Below are 23,536 nucleotides of genomic sequence, written 5' to 3'. Positions count from 1 at the left end.
TCCGATCACAATGGCATGAAACTAGAAATGAACCACAACAGAAAAACTTAAAAATTCTCAAACACATGGAAACTAAATAGCAGGTTGTTAAATAACGAATGGATTAAGAATGAGATCAAAGAATAAATAAAAAAAACTCTCAGAAACGAATGACAATGAGCATACAACAACTCAAAATTTATGGGACACAGCAAAAGCAGTCCTGAGAGGGAAGTTCATAGCACTACAGGCACACTTTAAGAAGCTAGAAAAAGCTCAAATAAACAACTTAACCCTGCATGTAAAAGAACTAGAAAAAGAACAGCAAGTAAAGCCCAAATGTAGTAGAAGGAAGGAAATAATAAAGATCCGAGCAGAAATAAATGACATAGAGGCTAAAGAAACAATACAGAGGATCAATGAAACTAGGAGCTGGTTCTTTGAAAAGGTAAACAAGATTGATGAACCTTTAACTAGACTCACCAAGAAAAAGAGAGAGAGGACTCAAATAAATAAAATTAGAAATGAGAGCGGAGAAATAACAACTGACACAACAGAAATACAAAGTATTGTAAGAAAATACTATGAAGAACTGTATGCCAAAAAACTAGACAACCTAGATGAAATGGACAAATTCCTTGAAACATACAATCTTCCAAAAATTAATCTGGAAGAATCAGAAAACCTAAACAGACCGATTACACCAAATGAGATCAAAACAGTTATCAAAAAACTCCCAACAAAGAAAAGTCCAGGGCCTGATGGCTTCACAACTGAATTCTACCAAATATTCAAAGAAGAACTAACTCCTATCCTTCTCAACCTATTTCAAAAAATTCAAGAGGAAGGAAGACTTCCAAGCTCCTTTTATGAGGCGAGCATAATTCTGATTCCAAAACCAGGCAAAGACAACACAAAGAAAGAAAATTATAGGCCAATATCTCTGATGAATATAGATGCTAAAATCCTCAACAAAATATTAGCAAACCAGATCCAACAATATATGGAAAAAATCATACACCATGATCAAGTGGGATTTATTCTGGGGAGGCAAGGTTGGTACAATATTTGTAAATCAATTAATGTAATTCATCACATAAACAAAAAGAAGGAGAAAAACCATATGGTAATTTCAATAGATGCAGAAAAAGCATTTGATAAAATCCAGCACCCATTCATGATCAAAACTCTCAGCAAAGTGGGAATACAGGGAACATACCTCAACATGATAAAAGCCATCTATGACAAACCCACAGCCAACATCATACTCAATGGGCAAAAATTAAAAGCAATCCCCTTAAGATCAGGAACAAGGCAGGGGTGCCCCCTTTCACCACTCTTATTTAACATAGTCCTGGAAGTCCTAGCCACAGCAATCAGACAACAAGAAGAAATAAAAGGCATTCAAGTTGGAAAAGAAGAAGTAAAACTATCATTAATTGCAGATGATATGATATTGTATATAGAAAACCCTAAAGTCTCAGTCAAAAAACTACTGGACCTGATAAATGAATTCAGCAAAGTGGCAGGATATAAAAGCAATACTCAGAAATCAGAGGCATTCTTATATGCCAACAATGAACAGTCAGAAAGAGAAATTAAGAAAACAATCCCCTTCACTATTACAACCAAAAAAATAAAGTACCTAGGAGTAAGCTTAACCAAAGAGACTAAAGACTTGTACTCGGAAAATTACAAAGCATTGATAAAAGAAATCAAGGAAGATACAAACAAGTGGAAGCATATACCGTGCTCATGGTTAGGAAGAATAAACATCATTAAAATGTCTATATTACCCAAAGCAATCTATAAATTCAATGCAATGCCAATTAAAATACCAATGATATACTTCAAAGATATAGATCACATATTCCAAAAATTTATACGGAACCAAAAAGGAACACGAATAGCCTCAGCAATCTTAAAAAAGAAGAATAAAATGGGAGGTATCACACTTCCGGATATCAAGTTATACTACAAGGCCATTGTACTCAAAACAGCCTGATACTGGCATAAGAACAGGCATATAGATCAATGGAACAGAATAGAGAACCCAGAAATAAACCCACAGCTCTATGGACAACTGATATTTGACAAAGGAGGTAAGGAAATACAATGGAGTAAAGACAGCCTCTTTATCAAATGGTGTTGGGAAAATTGGACAGCTACCTGCAAAAAAATGAAACTAGATCACCAGCTTACACCAATCACAAAAATAAACTCAAAATGGATAAAAGACTTAAATGTAGGCTGTGAAACTATAAGCATCTTAGAAGGAAACATAGGCAGGAAGCTCTCTGACATCTCTCGGAGCAATATATTTGCTGATTTATCTCCATGGAGAAGGGAAATAAAAGACAGGATAAACAAATGGGACTATATCAAACTAAAAAGCTTTTGCGCAGCTAAAGACAATAAGAACAGAATAAAAAGGCAAACTACACAATGAGAGAACATATTTGACAATATGTCTGATAAGGGGTTAATAACCAAAATTTATTAAGAACTTGTAAATTTCAACACCAGGAAAACAAACAGTCCAATCAAAAAATGGGAAAAAGAAATGAATAGACACTTCACCAAAGAGGACATACATATGGCCAATAGGGCATATGAAAAAATGCTCAACATCACTAATCATTAGAGAAATGCAAATTAAAACCACAATGAGATATCACCTCACACCAACCAGAATGGTGCTCATCAACAAAACAACACAGAGTAAATGCTGGCGAGGATTTGGAGAAAAGGGAACCCTCCTGCACTGCTGTTGGGAATGCAGACTGGTGCAGCCACTGTGGAAAACAGTATGGAGATTTCTCAAAAATCTGAAAATCGAACTGCCTTTTGACCCAGCTATCCCACTTTTAGGAATATACCCCAAGAACACCATAGAACGGCTCCAAAAGGAGAAATGCACCCCCATGTTTGTGGCAGCATTGTTCACAATAGCGAAGATCTGGAAACAGCCCAAGTGTCCGTCAGAGAACGAGTGGATTAAAAAGCTTTGGTACATATATACTATGGAATACTGCTCAGCCATAAGAAATGATGACATCAGATCATTTACAATAACATGGATGGACCTTGATAACATTATACAGAGTGAAATAAGTAAATCAGAAAAAACTAAGAACTATATGAATCTATACATAGATGAGACTCAGAGACATGAACAAGAATGTGATGGCAACGGGGGTGGGAGGGTGGGGGGAGGAGGGATGGGGCGAGGAAGGGGAGAGGCCATGGGGGAGGGGAGGGGCACAAAGAAAACCAGGTGACAGAAGACAATTTGAGTTTGGGGGAGGGGTATGCAGCACAACCAAATGTCAAAATAATCTGGAGATGTTTTCTCTCAACATATGTACCCTGATTTATCAATGTCACTGCATTAAATTTAATTAAAAAAATATTGTGGTGGTTGCTCAAAAAATTCAAAATAGAATGACCATATGATCCAGCAGTTTACCTCTGGGCATATAAATATATTTAAAAAATTGAAATCAGGGTTTTGAAGAGATATTTTTATATCTATGTTCACAGCAGCACTGTTCTCAAAAGCCAAGAAATAGAAAGAACACTGATGTCCATCAACAGATGAATAGATAAACAAAATGTGATGTATCTGTACAATGGAATATTAGTCAACCCTAAAGAAGAAGGAAATTCTGCCACATGCTACAACACGGATGAACTTTGAGGACATTATGCTAGTGAAATAAACCAGCCACAAAAAGACAAATACTGCCTGATTCTACTTATACAGGTGCCTGGAATTCATAGAGACAGATAGTGAAATATTGGAAAGGGAAGAACAGTGAATTGTTTAATGAGTACAGAATTACAATTTTAAAAGAATTTTTATTTATTTATTTTTTCATTTTTCTGAAGCTGGAAACAGGGAGAGACAGTCAGACAGACTCCCGCATGCGCCCGACCGGGATCTACCCGGCACGCCCACCATGGGGCGACGCTCTGCCCACCAGGGGGCGATGCTCACCAGAGCCACTCTAGCGCCTGAGGCAGAGGCCACAGAGCCATCCCCAGCGCCCGGGCCATCTTTGCTCCAATGGAGCCTTGGCTGCGGGAGGGGAAGAGAGAGACAGAGAGGAAAGCGCGGCGGAGGGGTGGAGAAGCAAATGGGCGCTTCTCCTGTGTGCCCTGGCCGGGAATCGAACCCGGGTCCTCCGCACGCTAGGCCGACGCTCTACCGCTTAGCCAACCGGCCAGGGCCCTCAGAATTACAATTTTGCAAGATGAAAACATTTTGGAAATTGGTCGCACACCATAAATATTTTTAACACAACTGAAGTGTACTCTTAAAAATGGCTTAAGATGGTGAATTTTATCTGATACGTATTTTACCACAATTAAAAAGACGACTGGCCTTGCAAATAAGCCCTAATTAAGATGCTGGGCAAGAAGACAACAGTACGGCCTAACGAGACGCCGGTGGTTGTGGTGGTTGTGGTGCAGCGAGGAGCTCAGTTCTTCTCTGACCTTTCCTCTTAACCCCCCTCCCGTCCGGCTTCCGGCGGGACAGGCTGGTGTGAGCAGCAGACACAGCCTGAGTGCACCGGCTGGGAGTGCGGAGGCTGCAGGCCTGTCTGACACGGCCGTGTATGGGCTGAGCGGCGCTGGACTGCGCATGTGCCCTCGCTCACCTGAAGACTGTTTACCTGTGAGCTGATAGGGTCGGTCCAGATGAGCTCTAAGGGGCCTTTATTCCCCCTGAGCTGTGTGCGGGTCAAGGTCTCAGCCAACAACAGGGAACAGAGGAGAGGACTCCACACGTCGGAGGAAGGTGCCAGGGTGGGGGAGGCGGGTCTGGTAATAGTGATACATGTGGGTGACAGATTGGAAAGCCTGCGGGAGGCTCCCGGCTCGGCGAGAATCCTCTCAGCCCCCACTCTTGCTGTTAAATGTGGGACACATCCTGCCAAGGGCTGCTCCAGGCCCAGCAGGTCCACGAGCACAGGGTTCCATTTCCATTTTTATGAGTATTTCCTGAACTCTCAGGGGATTCCCGCCATGTACTATGTGCTTGAGAGCGAAGTGCCACAGAACAGAGTTTACGATTTCTTTTAGAGAAAATAGGTGAGAAAACAGACAAGACTTGATGGGAGAGGGCTGTCAGGACTCCTATACGGCTGTTCGTGCCCACAGGTCGCCGGCGGACCTGCCAGGTCACAGGGGGCGACACAGGCATCCTCTCAGTTCAGGAAAGTTCCAGAGCAGGAAGTGCTTCTGTCATGGAACTCCCGGGAGTGCGAGGATGACAGGTCTTAAACGGCCCCGACGGGAAGTGTTTCACTGTGTGGCCGTCCTGAGTCCCCACTGGCCTTTGTAATCTGCTGAGCATAGGCAGAGGCTACGGAAGGAGGACTGGTTTTGGAGATAGATGGACCAAAACTGAATTCTGACTCCAACCGTTGGTCTTGTACAAAGTACTTGACCGCCTTGAACTTCAGAACCTATCTTGCAGGATTGCTTCAAGGTTTAGAAAAACTACAGATATGCCTTAGTGCCCGGGACGCAGTGAGTGTTCAACAAATGGTAGACGACGAAGAAAGCGTAGCCTACATCCTGGAGGCCATCCTGTAGGTTGGTGCAGATAGGTGGGCTAATATTAGTTGCTAAAATAGGTATGTGTTGTGACAGTTTTAAAACATCTGGAAAATGTTTAATAATCCTCTTGACAGAATTACTGAGAGGTGAAGATCTGTCTTCTCCCCCGGAATCTAGGCAGGCTTGTAACTGCTTGGACTATTAATAGCATGTGTTGGAAGCCACCATGAGACTTTTGAGGCTAGATCACAAAACAGCTATGCAGCTCCCTTCTTTGTCATAGAGGCATTCGGCTGTGGAACCTGAAGCTTCCATGTAAGAAGTATGATCACCCAGAGGCTGCCCTGCTGAAGACGTCGAGGGTGGGCTCTCAGAGGACGGCCTTGTCAAGCCAGCCTCCCACCCGTCTTTGCTAATGTAGCAGACAGGTGAGCAAGGCCAGGCTGGGCCGTGCCCACCACTGGCCCTGTTGGCTGGATGCCACTGTGTGGCCTCCATCAATGCCACATGATATGAAAAGTGACCTAGCTGAGCCCTGACTGAACTCTTGTCCCACAAAATATAGAAGTTGTTTTACAGCCACACTCTGAGTATTTGTTCATAGATAACTGAAACATATGAATGACAGGCATAAAGAGGACAGGTGTCTAACTATGAGACAAAGGAAGGCTCTAGAAAACAGGTGACACTTGAGTTTTGCTCAAAGAATTGACGGGAGTTCATCGGACAAGGAGAAAGGACGAGGGAGTCCCAGGCAGAGGACGGATGCTCAGGGAACAGCAGGTTGTCTGGGTGATCTGGGGAAGGGACAAACTGTCATTCATGAAAGCCTTGAGTGACAGACCACAGAGCTCGGGCTTTATCAGTATTATACAGCAACGTATGAAGTAGCTGTCATCTCTGCTGGACTGAGAAGGAAACTGAGATCCAAGGGTTTGTAAAGTCATTTTCGAGGCTATAAAGTATCGGCAAAGCCCAGATCTGAGCAGATCTGCCTGACTCTGAAGTCCATGCTCTTTTTTTTTTTTTTGTATTTTTCTGAAGTTGGAAACGGGGAGAGACAGACAGATTCCCGCATGCGCCCGACCGGGATCCATGCGGCACGCCCACCAGGGGGTGACACTCTGCCCCTCCGGGGCGTCGCTCTGCTGTGACCAGAGCCACTCTAGCGCCTGGGGCAGAGGCCAAGGAGCCATCCCCAGCGCCCGGGCCATCTTTGCTCCAATGGAGCCTTGGCTGCGGGAGGGGAAGAGAGAGACAGAGAGGAAGGAGAGGGGGAGGGGTGGAGAAGCAGATGGGCGCCTCTCCTGTGTGCCCTGGCCGGGAATTGAACCCGGGACTTCTACACGCCAGGCCGATGCTCTACCACTGAACCAACCAGCCAGGGCCTGAAGTCCATGCTTTTAATATGCTAGACCCACCAAGGTGGAAAAGGTCATTTTAGGAGCGCCAGAATAAACAAAAAGGAGTATTGTGGACTGCAAGCCCATAGGTGACAATGAATATATAAAATATCAATACTTTCAGACAGGACAGGACCAGAGCAGGAGACATCCTAAGGGTGTGGAGAAAGGCATGGGGTGGGAGTGGGCTGGAGACGTTGGTGGCCAGAGGGTCATTGAAGGAGTCCAGGGAGGTCTGGGTCAGCACAGGGTGTGGAGTGGGGAGGAGGCGGCTGGTGAGAGCCATTTCAAAGGCAGAACGTTAGGAAGGGACTGTGGGATGAGAAGCAGCAGCGTGAGGCGGCACTGAGACTAACACCTGGGCAAAGTGGGCCGTCATCTGCAGAGGCAGGCAAGAGGAGGAGGCTGTGCCAGCCGGAACGGGCCAGGGGCAGTGACTTTGGCCACCCATCCTGCTTCCTCTTGCAGGGCCTGCAGGGCCTCACAGGGCAGCTGCTGTGATGTTAAGGAGGCTCAGGAGGCAGGACTGCATCAGGGAGCTTGGGGAGTGCCAAGAGGGTTGCTACTGTGGCTCAGGGGGACATGTCCGGGTGGCGCTCAGGTGAGGGGCATGCTGGGAAGGCAGGGCTGTGGGAGGAGCTGGCAGGCTGCCTGCAGAGGGTGCGGTGTGGAGAGCGAGCTGGCTCTGGTCCCCGCGAACTCCGCTGCCCCATCACCAGCTCCTCCCTGTTTTGCTCTTCCAGCTCCGTGTCGCAAGGGTGGTGGTCCTTGGGGCTCTGAGAGCAGATGGCTCCACAGCGGTAGTCACTGCAAAGGTTTATGTGTTGTGGATTCTTAGTGAAGCCAAGAGGAAGGAGGGATGCTCTTTCCCCTTCTCTGTTCCAAGGGTCCAATCTTCCTCGATGCCATCTGCAATACATGCCAGCAGTTTGTGAAACCGGTCACCCCTAGCGTGGCCGTGTCCTGGTGTCTGGAGAGAGGCAGATGTCCACATCACTTCTTGGATCCTGCTTCCCTTGTGGTGAGTGCCATGGTAGAGATGACACACGGTCTTCCCAGCCACAGCCAGCTCTGCCTGCTTCCTTCAGAGCACAGTGAGTGAGGGGACTGAAGGTTCTGGAATTAGCAGATCAAGTTCAAGCTCAGCTTGGCCACTTACTATTTGTGTGACCTTGGATGGTCCAACCTCTCTGAGGCTCAGTTTCTTCTTCTGAGAAAAAATGCCTTTTTTTTTTATTTTTCTGGGTAATTGTAAAGATAAGTAGAGTTTAGGAAAGCAGCCAGAGAGAGGCTGGTTTGTAACATTTCCCTCTCCAGTCTCCCCTGGGACTCCATCTTACCGAAGAGAAGAATGGGCAGGAAGCTCTGTTCCGAGCTCAGATTGGCAGTCACTGGCCTGCGTTGTCAACTGAGCTCTCTGGGCCGACAAGAGCTGCCCTCACCTGCTCAGCACACACCTGCCTCCTGGCAGACAACTGCAGGGCCGGATGGGGCTGCTCTTCACTGCCCCTCGCCCCGCCCTGGGTTCTCTGTTGAAGCACTTGGTGTGGCAAAGAGGACAGGGCAGGTGCCAGGTTCGGGAGGGAGGATGCTGGCTCAGACCTGGGGGGTTTGGGCAGCTCTGCAGTTTTATCCTGAACGTGAAGCAGCAGCAGAGCCATTTCTGGGTATCCCTGGAGCATTGCCAACGTGCTGCCTTCTTGCCCAGCGAAGACTCCGGGCCAAGGACCAGCAAGCACCACCAGTGTCGATGACTACAACTCATCCAAGTTATCCCCCGGGCCAGATCTGTCAGCCTGGGATGTCTCATGAAAAGTAGGATCAGCAAAGAAAATACGCTCAGACATGTCAGAAAGTAGGCACAGAGCGTCTTTGTGTTTAGCAGCCTGTTTCTTGCGGTAGTCATGTCAACCTCCGAGGTCTCCTGCCCATCAATGGTAGAAGGAGGGAGGGAATGGGAAGCGGTGGTGAACTAATCACCAGCAGTCTGGTGCTGGAGACCTCTGTGTGCACCACTCTGGGTTTAAGTTTCAGAAAGGAAGGGAAGGCGAGGGCCACTAGTTAGAACTTCTGATAAAGTCCATTTTACTGATGGCAAAGCTACTCTTCTTATTTTTGCTTAATCCCCAACCCCTCTCCCCCTGACAGCTGTCAGTCTGTTCTACATATCTATGCTTCTATTTCTATTTTGTTATCGGTTTATTTTGTTCATTAAATTTCTCATATAAGTGAGGTCATACATACGGTATTTGTCTTCCTCTGACTACCTTATTTCGCTCAGCATAATACTCTCCAGGTCCATCCATGCTGTCACAAAGGTTAAGATTTCCTTCTTTTTTTCAGCCAAGTGGTATTCCATTGTGTAAATGTACCACAGCTTTTTTATTGTGCTATCTCTGAAGCAGATAAGTTAATTAAGGGTTAGATTTTTTAAATCGGGCTGCATCAAATTAGCAAAGATTTCAAAATAATATTCAGTACTAAAAAAGATATTGTGAGTTAGGAACTTTTACATATTTCTGGTGAGAACATGAACTGATATAAATTTTCTAGAAAAGTTTGGCAATATGTTTTGAGAATCTTAAAACTTTTGTTCAGCCTTGGCCCTGGCTGGTTGGCTCAGTGGTAGAACGTCGGCCTTGTGTGCAGGAGTACTGGGTTCGATTCCCAGCCAGGGCACACAGGAGAAGCGCCCATCTGCTTCTCCATCCTCCCCCTCTCCTTCCTCTCTGTCTCTCTTCCCCTCCCGCAGCCAAGGCTCCATTGGAGCAAAGTTGGCCCGGGCGCTGAGGATGGCTCCATGGCCTCTGCCTCAGGTGCTAGAATGACTCTGGTTGCAACAGAGCGACGCCCCAGATGGGTAGAGCATCGCCCCCTGGTGGGCATGCCAGGTGGATCCCAGTCGGGCGCATGCGGGAGTCTGTCTGACTGCCTCCCCGTTTCCAACTTCAGAAAAATACAAAAAAACCCAACAAACCCCAAACACTTTTATTCAGCCTCTTAAACCTCAAAGTTGCACTTCTAGGAAAGCATCCTTGAGGAAAGAGAGTTATACAGGCACTTAGACCCCAAAATACTCATAATAGATTATAATAGCATAAAAGCACTAACTAAGAAACGAGCTGTGATACGGTAATGATAATAAAGGCTGGCACACCTGTCTCACACAAAGATGTTTTTGAAGAAGTTTTACTAACATGAGGTATTTTTCTGATAAATTAACTCTCCCTCCCCCTGCTCCCACACCCGTATCTAAGTCTGTTGGAACAGCATGGGTAAACCCATTTCTATACACAGAGAGGAATATTAGAGCGCATATATCAACTTGTTAACAAGGTTACCTCTGAACTGGAGGATTATGAATGCTTTGAGTTTTCTTTTTTCTGCCTTTCTGAATTTATGTGATCTGTAATGGGCATATATAACTTTTAAAACCAGAGAAAAGGAAGTAGTTATTCTGAAAGAAGAGTCCCCTCTCTCTCTCCCTAGACCTAAGCCTCCATGCAGAGGATGCCTATTCACCCCATGTTTCTATTCATGAAACTCTTCAAAGCACTTTCACCACGATTATCTCATTACTGCCTTACACTCACTCCAGGAGGCAGGCAGGACAGGGTTTCCATCCATTTTTAGAGGGAAAAAAATGATCCATAGGAAGGTAACATTTGAATGAAGTCTCTGCTTTATTTTTAGTGATCCATACTTCATTTACACCCTGACCCACAGCTCCCTGAGAACCTCCTGCTGACACAAGTGAGGCCAGAGGTGGGGATGAGGAGATGGACCTCCCAAGGCTGAGCTGCCAAGCTGCCGACACCTCTCAGGGCTACCGCCTCCCCGAGGCTCCCATCGTGCCCTGGCAAGGGTTCTAAATCACGGTTTAGACCGTGCTTTTAACAGAGGCACAAATTGCCACTTTGCACTGCAGTGAATCTCGACATCTGATTTCCATTGACAACTAAATTAACAAATCAACTAAACTTTGCTATATTTTATGTTTTGTCTTATGCCAGATTTAATGTGTTCCAGACACATCACAGTGCAGAGGAGCCTGGATTTACTGGCTCAGGGTAACCGTAAACTATTCTCTGCATCCATTTCACTCACTGAACTAGGAAGCAATTCCTGCGTCCATCTGTCAGAATCTCTGAACTGGGAGGAGATGAATGAACCAGAGGCAGCTGACCCAGCCAGGCAGTCCCCAAGAGCTGGTCATTCACTGTGCAACATGCTTCCTGGGGCTGTTACAATCAGTGGGATAATTGCACTCGTAGTTTCTTGCCCTGATGTTCAGGCTTGGTCTGTACCTCTCCCCTGACTTCACTTGGCCCCTGGAAGAGCAACTCAGAATAAAAGATCTTGCTCAGCACTCTCCATTTCTTGAAGCTCAAAAACTTAACTAATTTCATCTGATCCTGACAACACTCTATGACATGTTACTGTCACCTGATTTTATGGATGAGGAAGCCGGTTCAAGGTCAGGTAGGAGGTAAGGGGTAGAGAGGGACTAGAATTGTGACCTTCTGGGTGCCAGTCCAATAGACCTTCTAGAATATTCTAAGGGTGGGATCCTCTGTCCCTGCATGAGGAGAAGAACCCTGACCATTCATCTGAAGCCCTAGTAGCTTCCCTTTGCTAAATTCTGGCTTGCCAGGTGGGCTTCTGTGCTAATGGCGGACATGTTGACCAGGCAGCAAGACTGTGGTAGACAGTGGCGAAATCATCAGCACAATAAAAAATGCAGAACCTCTCCATCACCCCCAGGGAACTCCTCATGACCTTTGCAGTCCGTGCCCTTCCTATGTCTCTGGGCCCAGGCACTTCTGGTCTGCGCTTTGTCACTCTACATTAGTTTGTATTTTAGATCAATGGAATCATACGATACCAACTCTTCTGTGTCTCCTCCTCCATTCTTGATCATGCCATCTGCTGAACTCAGAGCCCAGACCCTGGAGGGTAGGCTGGAGGTTGTAATGGGGAGACATCTGTGTGAAGTTGGTGACTTCCCAGGGAGGGCCTCATGACAAACTTCTGAGAAGCCAGTGGCCACCATTAGTCTGGGCACCAGCCTAACTCCACAGATCGGTGGAGCCAGGCCATTCCATTTTTCACTAACTCTGCAAGCCCTGATGCAACGAATTTGGAACATGTTCTCCTCAAATTTTATGACTCTAACATGCTTATATCCTTACCTCAAAGTATTGCGTCCTAAGAGGAGCAGAGAGGAGGAAGTGACCCTATGTGAGAAGGTGCTGCATAGATGATAGCTCCCTGGAGTCACAGCAACCCCGGGACGTAGCTTTCCCTCTTTCCATATTCCAGATGAGAAACAACTTTTCAGGATTTGGTAACTTATGAAAGGCCACCCAATTGTTTCATTCTAGAGCTGTCTTTCAGCATCCAAATCTGGGGCTTTCTCCTGCCCCTTGCCTCCTGATGGGCACAGAGACCCCTCATAATGGAAATGGTGGAATGGCATTTGGTTATCGCCTCGGCCAATGCTGACATTGCCCTGTTTGCAATTCCTGCTTGTCCCAGGCCAGGGCTAAGCTCTCCCTGACCTGCCTCAGGAGTCAGAGCCCCATCCTGGCAGGCACTGCTGCCACAACAAGGTCACAGCCCAGCACTGAGCTCTGTGTTCCTTCAACCCAGGCTCTGCCGCTAACACTCTGCTGAACCCAGGGCAGACTGCCCTGAATCAAAATAGCTACAGAGCATCTTCCAAATGCCATATGGGACTGCAGAGATAAATGAGACATGGCATGGTTTTCCCCCCTTAGGTTTCCAAGTCAGATTTGACAGTAAACGGGGGAGAATTCTAGACTAAACAGAATGCCTGCTTGCTTCTGCTCAAATTCCAGTTATTAATTAACCTGGAGCTACCTGTCAAGAGCAGACTTTTCTGCTTAACAATGAGAGGTGAGAGCAGTTCCATTAGCACTTGGGAGAAATACTGAACCGAACCACTAAAGATAATCAGGCCCTGGCTGAGTAGCTCAGTTGGTTAGAGCATCATCCCAATACATCAAGGTTGTGGGTTAGATCCCTGGTCAGGGCACATACAAGAATCAACTAATGACTGAATAAGTGGAAAAACAAATGGATGTTTCTCTCTCTCCCTCCCTTCATTTCTCTCTAAGCAAAGATAACCAGATAATCATTTGGTTTGGACGTGATGCGGTATATGTGGGCAGGGGAGGAGGTGACGGGGCTGATGCTCCAAGCTGCTGGGGTGTGCCTGCAGCTAAGACCTTGGCACCTTTCTTAAAGGGCAGAGGGGAGATCTAGGTCCAGATTCTGAGCCCCAAAGCAAAGAATTCAGAAAGCCTGTCTCCTCTTACCTCTTATTAATTATAAATGAACTGACTTGTGGTCCTCTTCACTCCTAAGATGCAGGGACTACCTGGAGAGTAAGGTGAACTTAGGGGAGGAGAGGGGGCGGGGCATTCCCCTCCACTGCCTTCCAGGCCCAGCCCGGGGACCAATGACTGCTCAGAAAACGAGCTGCCACAAAGCGAACCTTCTGCGTCTGCAGAGTGCCCTCCACGAGCCTCAGACGAAACTGGCATTTCCTCCACAGGGGTGGTTCTCAAACTGCGGCATGCATCAACACGGTGCTTCTTACAACCCCCAGACTTTCTGGTTCGGCAGCACCAGGACAGAGCCTGCTAACTTGCATTTCCAATTATGCCGATTCTGATGGTGCTGATCCTAGAACTGTACCTTGGGTTTGGCTGCAAGACTTTGGGGGTTTTCTGTGTCACCTTGAAGACTTTCCCATGAACCTGATGTGGGCTGACGAACTGGACAAGTGCACTTGTCCCCCCTAAACAAGGGGACATTTGGGGGTGAAGAAGTTCACTCTCTTCTCTGAGAGGCAACATGGTCACTGCCAGGTTGGGTGGGTGCTGAAAGCATGGATTACAGGATTCCACCCTCACCCCCGTGAGCCAGAATCTCCCATCGCTCTGCAGCTGCCTTGGCACCTCTCCCCAGCCAGATGGTCCCCCAGGATGGCCCATCTGGGTCTGCTTATCAGGATGAATAAACAGAGTCTGTAAAGGGCTGGCAGCTCTGGAGAGGGCATCTCAGCACAGTGCTCATCATAATAATGCTTCCCATTCATAGGCTGTGCTGCGTGTCCTCAGGGCACCACGGACTCAGCTCATGGGGTCTCTGAACAACTTGGCCCATCAGGTCAGTAGGAAGTAAGGCGAGAAGGAGGCCATGCATCAGTCGTGTCACTCTGTGGTTGAAAAGCTCAAGCTCAGCGGTACCAAGTCACAGAGCCAGTTGGGACATTTCGGTTAGCTAGTTAGTGGCAGGACCAGGGTTCCTCACATACTGTTTATTCATATGATATGACAGCAAGTACGAATGGCTCATATGGTCAACATCGTGGTTTCCTAAGCACATTGACATGATGCTGAGATTCAGTCCTTGTCATAATTCTGTGGGGTAGTTATAGAACCACGAGAGGTTTGGTTCTGGTCCAGATCACACAAAAAGAACAGGCAGGTCTGAAGGGAGCCTGCTTTCCTTGACTAACAGTGCCCTCTGTCAGGATGGACTCCTCACTCAGCGCTCTCTCCATGGTAATAGTGTGCCCTGAGATGCTCCATCGAAGGGGCCCACTTCCAGTGCGGACACCTCCATGGGTCCTGGGCTGCCTGAGTTGGATGCTGCCCCATCGCACAATCACTGTAAGCTGAGCAAGCAGCTCATCCTGAGACACACAGTTTCTCGTGTGTGCTCTGGGGACGATAAGAAGACCTTCTTTGTCAGGTCTTTGGGAAGAGCAAATCGGCCCGCTCCCATCAAGCCCCAGGGTTGCCTGGCCCAAGCACAGCCTGGGGACGGTCGGCCCCTGATGAAATGGGCTGCAGGGCTGCCTTCTCCACGGGCCTGGAGGAGACAGTGGAGTCGGCTTTCTCCTGCGGGGAGCTGATCCTTGTTACCAGGGAGCAGGCGTTTCCCTGGCCTGCGGCACAGCCTGTCCTTTCATTCTTGACCCCATTCTGACTGAAGTCTTCACAATAGGCCTCAGCCTGGGGTTCGGCCTCTGTTTGACTGTGGCCTCATCCAGCGAAAGTCACTTCAAACTGTTTGCTTGTGATTGCTGCCTCATAGACTGAGATTCCCTGGCTTTGCAGTCTATTAGGAATCACAGTGGGGAGATCACAGTGCATTATGCAGAGGCAATTGGCATGGCACTGACCAGGGTAGGGGGCAGCGGATGAAGAGAGAGGTTCATTTAGACACAAAACAACTCCACATTCAGGAAGCAGGGGTCTACTGTACCGGGGCTGTTTGCAACCCTCCAATGCAAGAATCGGTGGCAGCCTGTGCCATGGCTGGTGGCCTCTCCTTTCATTTTTTTCTGTTCTTGCAGGTGGCACCTTGCAGGTGTCACGAAGGATGTGTATAGGTTGGCCAGGAGATGGAGAGGGGCCATTTGAGCAGGAAGAGGGATGAAGACATGGCTTATACACTCAACACCCGAGAGCAGCCCGGGGTATACGGCGAGGCCTGGGGGAAGTAAGGTGAGAAGCCAGCCAGAAAGGACCAGTGTTGGCAAGGCCCCTGTCACCATGACTACCAGAGAGGGCTGTTCAGGAGGGGCCTGGCTGGTGGTGTGGCTCCAGCAATGGAGGAATCAGAGACAGAGCATCACACCCCATGGGGGAGCCAGGCAGGCCCCAGGGCCCCGGAGGGGGATCAAGAGTCAGGATGAGCATGTCCAGCAGGAAGGCTGGGAAACAGTTGATCTTAAGGCAAAGGCTCAGTTATCCGGGCTATTCTTTCTGGGGCTTGCTTTTCATATCTGTAAGATAGGTATAAATAATTCTTGTCCTATCTGTCCCATCAGGATCAGAACTGTTCGGCTGCCCAACTCCAGGGCATGCCATGGCAGGTCTATCGGACATGCTGGTGATGAGACAGAAACCATAGAGGACAGCGACTTCAGTATTCCGTTCAGTGTGCTAGATGAGAGTGCTTTATCATGGCCCAGCCCTGGGGCACTTGTCGTGGCCAGAAGGAAGTTAGTGGTCCATCGGTGACCTCTGGTTCCGGTAGGGAGATGGGCAGATGTGGAGATCCTGGGAAGACCTCTGCACTGAGCTGCGTCCGAGTCAGGGTGGCTGCTGCAGGCGCGGCCTGCTGGTCTCTGTCAGCTATCGGAAGCCTCCCAGACTCTTCGCGGGGCTGCGCTTCTGAGACCGCCCCTCCAGAATGTGGGCTCAGGCTGCACTTCTGAGACCGCCCCTCCAGAATGTGGGCTCAGGCTGCACTTCTGAGACCGCCCCTCCAGAATGTGGGCTCAGGCTGCACTTCTGAGACCGCCCCTCCACAATGTGGGCTCAGGCTGCACTTCTGAGACCGCCCCTCCACAATGTGGGCTCAGGCTGCACTTCTGAGACCGCCCCTCCAGAATGTGGGCTCAGGCTGCACTTCTGAGACCGCCCCTCCACAATGTGGGCTCAGGCTGCACTTCTGAGACAGCCCCTCCACAATGTGGGCTCAGGCTGCACTTCTGAGACCGCCCCTCCAGAATGTGGGCTCAGGCTGCACTTCTGAGACCGCCCCTCCACAATGTGGGCTCAGGCTGCACTTCTGAGACCGCCCCTCCACAATGTGGGCTCAGGCTGCACTTCTGAGACCGCCCCTCCACAATGTGGGCTCAGGCTGCACTTCTGAGACCGCCCCTCCACAATGTGGGCTCAGGCTGCACTTCTGAGACCGCCCCTCCAGAATGTGGGCTCAGGCTGCACTTCTGAGACCGCCCCTCCAGAATGTGGGCTCAGGCTGCACTTCTGAGACCGCCCCTCCAGAATGTGGGCTCAGGCTGCACTTCTGAGACCGCCCCTCCAGAATGTGGGCTCAGGCTGCACTTCTGAGACCGCCCCTCCACAATGTGGGCTCAGGCTGCACTTCTGAGACCGCCCCTCCAGAATGTGGGCTCAGGCTGCACTTCTGAGACCGCCCCTCCACAATGTGGGCTCAGGCTGCACTTCTGAGACCGCCCCTCCACAATGTGGGCTCAGGCTGCACTTCTGAGACCGCCCCTCCACAATGTGGGCTCAGGCTGCACTTCTGAGACCGCCCCTCCACAATGTGGGCTCAGGCTGCACTTCTGAGACCGCCCCTCCAGAATGTGGGCTCAGGCTGCACTTCTGAGACCGCCCCTCCAGAATGTGGGCTCAGGCTGCACTTCTGAGACCGCCCCTCCAGAATGTGGGCTCAGGCTGCACTTCTGAGATTGCCCCTCCAGAATGTGAGCTCAGGCTGCACTTCTGAGACCGCCCCTCCAGAATGTGGGCTCAGGCTGCACTTCTGAGACCGCCCCTCCACAATGTGGGCTCAGGCTGCACGTCTGAGACCGCCCCTCCAGAATGTGGGCTCAGGCTGCACTTCTGAGACCGCCCCTCCACAATGTGGGCTCGGGAGTAAACTCTACGGGGTACGAGCACCAAGAGGCAGGGGTGGCCACGTACTGAGAGCCTGCTCCGTGCCAGCTGCTGGGTAAGCCACTCTGCCTGCACTGCATGTCATTTCATCTCCACCAGCCCTGGGAGGAGGTGCTATCCTCTTTGCCTGCAGAAGTTAAGTGGTCAGAGCCAGATTTGAGCTATGACTTGTCTACCTCTGACTTGGAGCAACTTCTGCTACACTGGTGTCTCCCAAATGGTGTTTGGCAGAAAGCAGTGGTTCTGGGGGCTGATTTTGGTGCTTCATCAAAAAGGTAATTTCATGGCAATAAGTACAGAAAGCCTACGTATTCTACTTTTGTCGCAGCGATATGCACGGTGCATGAGCACATTAAGCACTCTGAAAAGTCCTGCACTAAAAAAAATCTGGGCAGCAGTTTAAAAATTAACATTCATTACATGTATTTGAAGATGGGGCACTTTTCATCCCAACAGTGTTTGGAAATACTGAGTTATATTAGAGCTTTAAAAAATTAATATGTAGAATTATTAAAGATAGGTCAAAAATACTTTCATTCTCTTGGGATCTTATATTCCTAGGGAGGTTAAGACATGAAAACTGAGGAGAGGTATATGGATGTTTAAGGGAAGACTGACTCATTCTCCCTGAAGGCTTCACAGGGAGTCACACTCACGTGGGGCCATGATAAATCTCTCATCTGATAAGGGGAGAAGGGAAGGCATCCCAGGCAAAGGCCAGGGCGCGAGCGACATGCCCGTCCGTGCTGGATACATCACCCTTCTGCTTTGCTGCCCGAGTTCCTCTCTACAGTGCCACCCAGCACCGCTCCTGCCATGTCTGATTGAGCCAGGACAAGCAATTCCAAGGCGGCCATCACTTGTGACTTATGTGGTCTGACCCAGAGAAATATGCTAGAGTGATCAGATTCCCAACTTGGGAAATCTGGCTAAACACACGGAAAGACTTGATGATGTATGGCTACAACTGCAGCCAAGAAGTCAAAGTGGAGTCAGATTGGAGAGGCCACGGCGGGCCAGGCACACCCAGTTAGCTCAGTGGGAGGAGGGGGTGGGCGGGAGGCAGACGTGCACTCCTGAAGGGAAGGTTCTCGCTGGAAGGAGAGTCAAAGAGAGGAGTGACACAACTGGGGCTGTTCAAATGAAGAGCAGGTGTTGGCATTAAGAGCCAAGAAGTGTCCTGTTGGGGTCCCTGCAGCCGCAGGCATTCAGGACCTCCTCGGCCCTGGCCTCAGCGCCCCTAACCTTGGCAGCCACCATCTCTTCCAGCTTCCCGCAGTGTAAGAAGTTGGAGTTGACAACTGTCTCGGTGTGGTGGTGCGGAATCACGGACAAGGCACAGACCAGGAGTCGGCGACCTCGGCTCTGGTTCCAGCTGTGCTGAGCACTAGCCACCCACTGCATGTCTGGGCTGCACCCTCACCTCCCCTACTGCTGACCTGAGCCAGTGAGGACTCTGGGAAGAGCAGAGGATACGCCTGTGTGGAAGCCCTTGGGGAGCTGTCACAAGTGGCGCACACTTACTACTATTATTAGCTGTAAAAATGGTTGGGAAAAAGGAAAGCCAGAGGTGTCTTTGAGAGCCACGTGGGGGCTGGCGGTGCTGGGGGAGCCACGTGAACCTGTCTCCCCCTGAGGGGTCCTCAAGGTCTCGAGGGCAGTGCAGCCTGGGAGCCCCTACTCGAGGTCCTCCCCAGCCTCGCCCAAAATGTGCCTGTGCGGTGGCAACATTAAACACACTAAAGCAAAGGCACAGAGGGCACTATGTCAGATGGGGAAACCAAGGCCCGGGAGGGTTGACATTATGATACTGAATACTTAATCAGCAATCAGCAATGCAGGCTCTCCCAGACCCATCTATAGAGCAGCAGCCACAAGGAATCAAGACTGTAATGGGTGAGAGGAAAGAGAAGAGAGGCTGGGGGCAGTGAGGAATAGGAGGGACTGTGGGGGAGGGGCAGGGGGGAGGGCAGAGCCCGACAGCGCCTGGGGGAGAGGGCAGAGTGAGAAAGGGTCAGGCTGTGGGGTAGATGGACATGGACCACTCGTTCACTGGCACAGTTGGCACTGGGCTCCCTTGGCCGTCCTCCCTCACTCCAGGTCATCTGCCTATGCCCCCCTCCCCGTCTCAGAGAGCGCTGGGGCTGAACAGCAGCAAGGGTGCACCTGACTCATTACTCACTCTGCAGCTGGGAAGCGTGAGCCCTGGAGGGGGAAGGGGACTAGTTCCGAGTCCCCTGGCCCCCCATCCTTCCTGCCCTCACCCCCACGCCCTGCCTGTGCAAGAGCTGCAGGGCGACGCTGGCTGACGAATCTGCAAGGCTGGCTGGGCGCATCTCCAAGGGAAGAGAAAGAGCTGGATACACTGCTCACTCCTGTCAATCAACCATCAATTTTTCACTTTTTGTATATTTACATTTACAATCTCCCCGATTTCAAGGTAGGAGAGGAAGAAAAAAATGATGTAACTGAACAGAAAAGACTCATCTCTGGAATTTTCCGGCCTGAGAACCCAGAGCTCCTGTTGCCCTGCTAAGTCTCCATCTAGCGCCATTAACAGCAAGCCCCCTCTCCTGAGGGCAGAGGGCGGGGACCTGCAAAGTGCTGTCTGAGGTGAGCCCCGCCCCTGTCTGCATTGCACACCTGCACTGAGCTGTGAGTGAGTGTCGAGGTTTCAATCTTTTCCGGTGGAGGAGGTCGTGGTGGAGTGAGGGGCTGAGGGAAAGTGTTTATTGAAAACTTGCCATTAGGCTGAAATTGCTGACCTGGGGCCACTTTGGAACCATGGACATGGCAATTTCATATGATTCAAGCTAATACATATAAGCACTGCTGAATATCTTATAAACACTCCAACTCCACAAAGAAAACACTTTTACTTCTTTTCGCCTGATTAGGACAAGGAGCCTCAAAGGTAAGGAGAGAAATAAGCAAGTGCTGAAACTTTAGACAAGGGACAGCCATTGGGCCTATTCACAGGTGAGCCTCAGGCCGAGACCAAGGCGTTCCTCTCACTCCCAGCCCTGCAGTCCCAGCCCAGCCTCCCACGGAGCACCTTGCGTATGACTTTCCGGCTGCTGCCATGTGCCCGTCACAAGATCCTTCAGAGCTCATTTCTGAGTCTGTAGGGCCGTGAAAAGACCGAAGGATGTCTAAGTAAGGCAGGCGGTTCAGAGAGGCCGAGTGTGGCCCGCTCCCTGCTCTGGCTTCTAAAGAAGCTGCCCCCTCTTAAGTGGCTAGTTCTCTGTGCTGTATGTGACCCCTTTCTGGCCATGATTGAAGAGCAGCCCTCCCACAGGCCTAGCAGCCCGAACTGATGTGGCCTTGCTCAAAAGACCCATCTGGTCCAGTCAGGTACTTTCCTTCAGAATTTGAAACTGAGGCGTGCTGCTCGGGCTTGGCCTCGAGGTCTCAGGGCGGGTGTGGGGCCAGGTTAGCTGCTTATCAGAGCAGGGGAGCAGGGCAGCACCCCACCAGGAGCAGGAGCTGTGCATGGGCACCCCTATATGTGTGTGCACGCGCACACACACACACACACACACACTCTTCACATTATTCTTCAGCCTTTCTCCTCATTACCCCAATTGTAGACATGGAAAAAGCTAAAACTCAGCGGTTTTATTGAGCCCTAACCCATGGGAAAGAGGAGATGCTCTCACATCTCCTTCGAGAAGATACAGTGTTGCTTTCTTGGCATCCATCGCTTTCTGTTCCAGTGCTAGGCTGTGGATACCCTTACCATGCTCCCACTTTTCTCAGTGGTGACATGAGTGGGCGTCTGATGCTGGCCCTAGCAACTGACTGGTTCCAGAGGCCTTTGGCCAAGCCCCGGCAGCTTTACCACTTTTCTTTTTTTTTTTTTTCTTTTTTTCTTTTTTGAAGCTGGAAATGGGGAGAGACAGTCAGACAGACTCCTGCATGCGCCCGACCGGGATCCACCCAGCACGCCCACCAGGGGGCAACGCTCTGCCCACCAGGGGGCGATGCTCTGCCCCTCTGGGGCGTTGCTTTGCCGTGACCAGAGCCACTCTAGCGCCAGGGGCAGAGGCCAAGGAGCCATCCCCAGTGCCCGGGCCATCTTTGCTCCAATGGAGCCTTGGCTGCGGGAGGGGAAGAGAGAGACAGAGAGGAAGGAGGGGCAAATGGGCCCTTCTCCTATGTGCCCTGGCCGGGAATCGAACTCGGGTCCCCCGCATGCCAGGCCGACGCTCACCGCTGAGCCAACCGGCCAGGGCCTTTACCACTTTTCTGATGAGTAGGGCTTAACCCTTTCCACCCGAATAGCGTTCACAGATATTATTTCACTTGTTTGCACAATATTCCTGTGATGAAGGCATGGTGGGCATGATGATTTTCATATTTTCAGAAGGGGAAACACAGTCACACAATGTTGGGCCTACACTCAGGCCCCTGGTTCCCAGTGTAGTGCTTTTCTAGGTGGTCTTTCTGGTCCTCAGGTGAACATGTACTGGGTAACTGCTGAGTCTGTAAATCCCAGGAGCTCAGCCCGTCCTGGCCCGTACTCTCCCCACACACACATGCACACACATACACACACACGCACACACATGCACACACCACACACCATACACATGCATATCCCCCCCACACACACACATGCATATACACCAGGTGCGCACTCACATCCTTGAAGGTCTCTGCCACACGTGCCGTTACCCCACACTCCCTTCCCTCAGCTGCGGCTCATTGCCCAATGGGCCCTGCAGTAATTGAATGGCTGCACTCGAAGGGAAAGCCTTTTAGCCACAGGAAGCAGTTCTGCTGATTCAATCTCATCTAATTAAGAGTCACTGAACTGTCAGACACATTACCTTTTGGATTGGGCACAAAACCAAGAGGCTGAATTCTCCCGAATCGGCGCCTGCTCTGTACTCTGCCCGTTCCCTGGTGTTCGCCTGCCATTACCCGCACAGTTTGGGGGCCCTGAGGCAGACTATACAAAGCCAGAGCCAGGAGGGATCCGCACCAGGCTCCCAAGTCCCGGGTCAGTGGGCGCTGAAGCCAGTTGTGTGCCTGCGTCTCTTCCTAAGTCTGTGCGCAGTGGCTGACCTCAGGGTGGTAGCTTACAATTTTCACTATCGGGAGGGCTTACAAGGCAGCCATTAGCAAATTCTGAAATCAGGGCTCCCTCTCTCCAACCCCTCTGGAGAGCCTGTTGTTAACCATCCGCTAGTTTACCACTGCCCAGGGCCCCCAGGTACCACGAGAGCCTCTGCGGGGAGCGTGGGTAGAGGCTGAACGGGTAGAATTGCCGGCCCCTCAGTCATGCTGCAACCTGGCGGCACTGCCTTTTGGTCTGTTCCCTAGAACAACAGTAACTGACCTTTCCAGAGCAGCAATCAGGTGCCGGCTGTGTGCCGAGGCTCTACAGTATTGACCCACTCGACCTCCTATGACACTGAGTAGGATTATTATTAACTACTTTTTTGCAGAGGAGGCAGGTGCAGTTCAGAGACATCAAGTAACTGACCTCACATCACACAGCTAATAAGGGTGGCACCAGGATTTGGACTCAGGCAGTCTGACTCTTAACTCACACTCTTACCTTCTTTGCTTTGTTGCTTTTCCACATCAGATATAATTTGGGGGAAACATTGCCAAGTAAAAAAAATATTAGTAAATCAACTAACACTTTCACTAAAGCATTAGTTGAGAGATCTGAGTATTCCGTCTACCCTCTCCTGTGCTTTGCTGCCTCTGTCCTGGAATTCAGGAGAAACTGCTTACTCAGAGTTGGCTGAATGAATAAATGACAACTCTACCTCAGAAACCTCAAACTTGAGCAGACCCCACCGTTGGTGGTGGAATCATTCAACTGTGCTGAAAATGACATCCAGATAAATAAGGAAGAGCAAGTGTACTGTCTGGGCCCTGCACGCAGCACGGCTCCTCGGCAGCTGCTGGGTGCTGTCCATCGGGCTGCTTCGGACGGGCGAGCCAGGACCGGAGCTCGGCCAAGGGTAAAGAATACCTACGGGTGAGCTGAAAGCCGAGCACCAAAGCCTTCCCCGCCATGTGTAACCCATGTGGACAGTTCCAGGTCTATCTTTCCCCTAAAAGTCCCAGTCCCACCTCCAGACCCTCAGCACCCCACGC

The 23,536-nt window shown here is 49.9% G+C and overlaps 1 protein-coding gene and 1 non-coding gene across 2 annotated transcripts in view; one reads left to right on the top strand and one right to left on the bottom strand.

The window, feature by feature from the left end:
* ALK (ALK receptor tyrosine kinase) overlaps window positions 1-23,536 on the bottom strand; it is a 693,423-nt gene that overhangs the window by 134,045 nt on the left and 535,842 nt on the right. The gene's annotated exons all lie outside the window — the stretch shown is intronic.
* TRNAT-UGU (transfer RNA threonine (anticodon UGU)) lies at window positions 9,554-9,629 on the top strand. Its single transcript has one exon. It is a non-coding gene; the product is annotated as a tRNA-Thr (tRNA).

The sequence above is a fragment of the Saccopteryx leptura genome, chromosome 3, assembly GCF_036850995.1.
Source record: "Saccopteryx leptura isolate mSacLep1 chromosome 3, mSacLep1_pri_phased_curated, whole genome shotgun sequence".
NCBI lineage: Eukaryota > Metazoa > Chordata > Mammalia > Chiroptera > Emballonuridae > Saccopteryx > Saccopteryx leptura.
The sequence above is the reverse complement of the archived record's forward strand: the minus strand, read 5'-3'. Positions and strand labels throughout refer to the sequence as shown.